Source organism: Ochlerotatus camptorhynchus, unplaced genomic scaffold (assembly GCF_037179485.1).
Source record: "Ochlerotatus camptorhynchus isolate MF236.1 unplaced genomic scaffold, CSIRO-AGI_Acam_v1.1 ptg000222l, whole genome shotgun sequence".
Classification (NCBI taxonomy): Eukaryota; Metazoa; Arthropoda; class Insecta; order Diptera; family Culicidae; genus Ochlerotatus; species Ochlerotatus camptorhynchus.
Genome location: NW_027040712.1, coordinates 3,060,360 through 3,066,551, shown reverse-complemented (window position 1 = coordinate 3,066,551; position 6,192 = coordinate 3,060,360).

Here is a 6,192-nt window from a genome sequence, read left to right as displayed (position 1 = left end):
CTCAGTTTTTCCATCACAGGAAGTTAGAATGGATCTTAACAATCAAATCAGTGATGGTTTTAAAATATTTCATCTTGGGTTTTTTTGAGAAAAAGTATTTTGAAGCATACTTAGTCGTTTATGAAATCTGCCTTGAAATCTATGAACAGATGATGGGTCTGCAAGTTGTATTCCCGGAACTTCTCAAGGGTTTGACGCAGAGTAAACATTTCATCCGTCGTTGATCGACCCTGACGAAAACCAGCCTGGTATTCCCCGGCGAAGGATTCCTCAAGCGGTCTCAATCTGTTGAACAGAACACGTGATAATATTTTGTACGACGAATTCAGAAGCGTGATCCCTCTGTAATTGGCGCACTCCAGTCTGTGTCCCTTTTTGTAGAGGGGACAAACGAGACCATCCAACCAACTAGTGGGCAATTCTTCCTCCTCCCATATCTTGAGCAGTATACGGTGGATCATCTGGTGCAGCTGCTCACTTCTGTGTTTGAGAAGTTTGCCCGGGAGCTCGTCATTCCCCGCAGCCTTACTATTTTTCAGCTCTCGTATCGCCTTTTTCACCTCTTCTAGCGTTGGTGGTTCCACAGCTTGACCATCGTCGTCGATGTGTGTTCTGTTTGTAGATGCTCTCTCGTTCTCTCCGTTCAGCAACGTCTCGAAGTACTCCTTCCACCTGGCAGCCACCATCGTTTTATCTGTCAGCAGATTACCTTCAAGGTCATAGTACATGGCGGGAGACGGCGCTGTCTTACTCCTCACGCCATTGACATTCGCATATCATTCTGCTCCATACTTTCTTGCGCCTCAGCAATAACGCGTTCCTCGTACTGCCTTTTTTTCCTGCGATGGGTTCGTTTCTCGGCTGACCTTGCTACCCTGTACCGCTCTCTGTTCTGACGGGTACAAGACACCAACATCCGGCTTCTGGCGACGTTCTTCTCCTCTGTCACTCGCTGGCACTCCTCGTCAAACCACCCGTTCCAGGGGCGCCTCTGAGCTGTACCTATCACCTCTCGTGCTGTTGTGCTCACCGCTCCGTGGACAGCTTTCCACAGATTGTTGAGATTCTCGTTCACGTTGATTTCCGCTATCCGCTCAGTTTGCTTCTGGTGGTACTCTGCAGCAACACCATCTACTGTCAAACGCTGGATGTTGAAACGCATCGATCTCCGGTTTCTCGAACTCGTAACGGTCGATAGACGCGCTCGAATTTTCGCGACAACGAGGTAGTGATCCGAGTCGATATTAAGACCCCTGAAGGTCCTGACATCTACGACATCCGAGAAATGCCGACCATCCACCAACACGTGGTCGATCTGGGAGCAAGTTTCGCCATTAGGGTGTCTCCAGGTGTGCTTTCGGATATCCTTGCGTGCAAAGTGGGTGCTACTGATGGCCATATCACGAGCAGCAGCGAAGTTTATCAGCTTCAGGCCATTATCATTCGTTGCAGACTGAAGGCTCTCTGTTCCAATGATTGGGCGAAAGAATTCCTTTCTTCCGACCTGCGCGTTTGCATCTCCGATGACAATATAGACGATATAGATGACGGATATAGAGGACTGAATTTAACATTTGATAAAAAAAAAATGCGATTTTGAAGCTTATTTGGAAGCTATCTTGAGTTTTTTTAATGTGTTTATTTCTCCAGGCTTATTTGTCATAGCTTTGCGGAGCCGATATTCATCGTTTGGGATACAAAATTACTTAAAACTAACGTTAGTAAAGCGGGGGCCTATTACTCGCGGCTATCTCGAGGTTAGGGGTAACAAATTGTAACAAACGGGTGGCAGTGTAGGGATTGAGAACACAAGGTTTTTAGAGCAATGTGCTCTTGATCTAGAACTAAGCGACATACTGGAGAAAAAGACAAACATTGGGGTACACCGATGGAGACCTAGCAACTTGAGAGAACACAAGCTGACACTAACAACTAAATCCTCAGATCGATCCGTTTTAAACACACATAAATTAAATTAAAATATTCGAGATCTCGGCTCGCCAAGATGTCTCTAACGGGCCGCATAGGTTGTTTTCCTCGGGCCCTGAGGGATGCGGATAACTCGGATCCAGCAACACAATGTAGGGTGCATGACCAAAGCACGTGGTCGATATCGTGATAGCCACTACCACAAGCGCACAAATTGCTGCCTGCGAGCCCGATTCGGCAGAAATGCGAGTCTAACGAGTAGTGATTAGACATGAGCCTCGACATGACATGAAAAAAATTCCGCAAAGGCGATTTGTCGATCAAAAATATCGCCTTCCATAGCGCCCACCTTAGCTAGCGAGTCCGCTTTCTCATTACCCGGAATTGAGCAATGAGATGTGACCCAAATTAAGGTGATAGTATAGGAGCAGTTAGATCCTCCCGACATGGTCCAGTTTGCATCCCGTATCAACTTAGTATCAGAGTATCAGAGTCTCGGTCCCGTTGTCGGGAGTGGAGAGGGGGTCTTCCAAACAGTGAACACCGGCAAGTACTCAAGCTTAACAACCTGCTCGCTCCCTGATGATCATTCACTTTCTAGTGCACCCGATTACCAGCGTTGCGTGACCTCGTTCGACGACTGTGGGGGCAGTAGTGGAACCCCATCAAGACATCGATTTCTGTCGGTTTATTACCAAAACGTCAGAGGTCTACGAACGAAAACATCTGACTTGAAGTTAGGATTATCCAGCTGCGATTACGATGTGGTCGTTCTCACCGAAACGTGGCTCCGGCCCGATATAATCGATGCGGAGCTAACATCGGATTACTCGCTGTTTCGATGTGATCGTAGTGAATCAACAAGCAACTTGTCGAGAGGCGGGGGTGTGCTCGTTGCAGTAAAATTGAGTCTGCACTGTACCGAGGTATCTTTAACCGACTGTAGACAGCTTGAGCAAGTCGCTGTGTGCGTGAAACTACCAAACCGGTCTCTGCACATTTTCGGTATTTACCTTCGTCCGAATTCTGATCCTGCGTTATATTCCACCCACTCTTCCGCTGTTCAGTATGTTGCTGATCGATCGGCGGCCAGCGACATAGTCTTACTTCTTGGGGATTACAATCTCCCTCAGCTGCAATGGACCTTCGATGAAGATGTCAATGGATACCTGCCTGCGAATGCCTCCAGCGAACAAGAACTCGTACTAACCGAATCCATTTCTACATGTGGTTTGGTTCAACTAAACTCAATCTCAAACCCGAATGGCAGGCTACTCGATCTGGCTTTTACGAACGCTCCTGACGATTTTGAAATATCGCATCCTGTTTTACCACTCTTGCCTATCGATCCTCACCATCCGCCGTTAGAACTTCAAGTTGATGTACATAGATGTGTGCACGTTCCAGCAAACGCTCAGTCGGACTCTATTGATCTGGATCTTAGGCGCTGCGACTTCGAATCTCTCAATGCAGAATTTTCATCGGTTGACTGGGAGCAGCTTCTTCAGGGGCACTCTGTCGATGATATTGTTCTTCTGTTTTACGACAAGCTTTACGAAATTCTCCACTTGAAGGTCTCTCGACGCCGCCCTGCTATTAGTGGAGCCAACAGGAAGCCCTGGTGGTCCATTGAGTTAAGAAACCTGCGCAACAGACTGCGTAAAGCACGTAAACGATTCTTCGCTAACAAAACCATTGAAAACCGAGAATCGCTTCACCTTGTGGAACTGTCCTACAAAGAGCTCGTAGCATCAAGCTACCATGAATACATGCAGAGGCTGCAATCGAATTTGAAACAAAACCCATCAATGTTCTGGAGGTTCGTGAAGCAACAAAGGGCAAGCAATCGTGTTCCGGACAATGTCAAGTATGGTGACGCTTTGGCCTGCTCTTCTGAAGAGGCAGCTAATCTTTTTTCGACCTTCTTTCAAAGTGTGTTTAATGCGGAGTCGCCCCAACCTCACCCGGGTTGTTTTCAAAATGTGCCATCCCATGATATCCACCTTCCTTTTTTCAATTTTTCTCGTGAGGAAGTGTTGAGAGCGTTAGCCAAACTAGATGCGTCGAAAGGAGCCGGAGTCGACGGTTTAACTCCAACACTGCTGAAGAATTGCGCCGAGTCCATAGTTAAACCTTTGACGATACTGTTCAATCGATCGTTAAATGAAAAAACATTCCCAGGTTTATGGAAAACTGCCAAAATGATTCCCATCCACAAATCGGGTAGCGTGCGGCACGTTGAAAATTACCGCGGGATCTCGATTTTCTGTTGCCTGGGAAAGCTCTTTGAATCCTTGGTCCACGAGGTCTTACTGTCTGCAGCAAAACCGATAATTTCGGAATACCAGCATGGATTCGTTCCCCATCGCTCTGCAACAACCAACTTATTATGCTACACCAACGTTTTGTTTCGTGAGATTGAAAGCCGGAATCAAGTGGACTCTGTATACATTGATTTTTCGAAAGCATTTGATACTGTTCCGCATAGCTATGCCGTGGAAAAGCTGAGACATATGGGTTTTCCCGATTGGATAGCCGACTGGCTAATGTCTTACCTGACTGGTAGGAAAGCATTCGTCCAGGTGAACTCAGCACGATCCAGGACCTTCTACATTCCATCTGGAGTTCCACAAGGGAGTGTGTTAGGTCCATTGATCTTTGTGCTTCATCAATGACTTGTGCCTGCAAATATCTTCTGGAAAGTTGTTTTTTGCCGACGACCTCAAAATCTTCAGAGTCATCAAGTCTGTTTTGGACTGTGTTGCTCTGCAGATTGACATCGATGCCCTTTCACGATGGTGCAAGGAAAATGGAATGTGCGTGAACATCAATAAGTGCAAGGTGATCACTTTTAGCCGTTGTTGGATTCCCATCAATCATCTTTACAATATTGACACTGCTCCGCTGGAACGTGTGCAGTCTATCCGTGATTTAGGAGTTATCATGGATTGTAAGCTTCGATTCAACGAACATATATCCACCGTTACTGCCAAAGCCTTCTCCGTTCTTGGGTTCATTCGCCGTAATGCATCTCAATTCACCGACGTGCACACATTAAAAGCCTTGTTCTGTGCTTTAGTGCGAAGTATCCTGGAATATGCTGCTCCCATTTGGGCACCGTACCATACATCTCAGGTGATCCGCATCGAACGTGTGCAGAAATCATTCATTCGCTTTGCTCTTCGGCACCTACCGTGGAATAATCCTGTCCATCTACCTGCATATCCAGAACGATGTCAACTAATTGATCTGGAACTGCTATCGGCAAGACGGCTGAAATTGCAGCGGCTGGTTATATTCGATATCGTCCAGAATAACGTCGACTGTTCGGATCTTCTCCTGCAAGTATCACTGAACGTTCCACAGCGTCAGCTGCGGTACTCAGCACTTATCGCAGTTCCCGCACATAGAACATGTTATGGTCATAACAACCCGCTCAGTTCTTGCCTCAGAGCTTTCAACAATGTTAGTGATTTGTTTGATTTTAATGTGTCCAAAAATTGTTTTAAAAATAGGATTAAAAACATAGCATAAGTTAAACGAAGAACAAATAAACAAATAAACAAATAAACAAAAGTACTCAATTTGGCTCGGATTTCGGTCAGGAAATACGAGGAGTGCTTCATCTGCCTCATTGATCGAATAGCCTCCAACGAGCTAAGGCTATCAGTAAAAAATAAAATAGTGATCAGATGGTAGTGAGGCAAATTGCTCTACTGCGTAAAATATGGCTGCTAGTTCCGATAGATATACGGAACAAGGTTTTTGCAGTTGATAAGACTCTTATTGTTACTGACATGGTGGTACTTGTTTGCAAAAATTAAGGGAACAACCATCGACCGATGGTGATCTGGTATTCCACGGATTTCTTGGAACATGGTCGGATCAAAATTTACAGAGGAACAATAAAAGTCTTGGAGGCAATCACGAGAGGAATTGAATGAAGAAGAACCAATCTCCAGCGTCATGTACTCGTAATAGAGAGTCATGAATCTTGTTTGAAGATTTCTGTCGAGCAGCTTCTCAAAGTTTTCTATTACCAATGGGTTCATTACCTCACAACGGATAAGAAACCGGAAGGACAGTTCCGCGAAACGATCTGTCAGTGGGAGAACACCCGCGAGTACTTCGAGGCTCATCGTATGCGTCGAGTGCATACAGCCAAGCGCGATTCGGAGGCAACGGTATTGAACCCGTTGCAGCTTCAGGATATGTGTTTTCGTCGCGGATTGAAAACAGAAGCTACCGTACTCTAGAACCGAC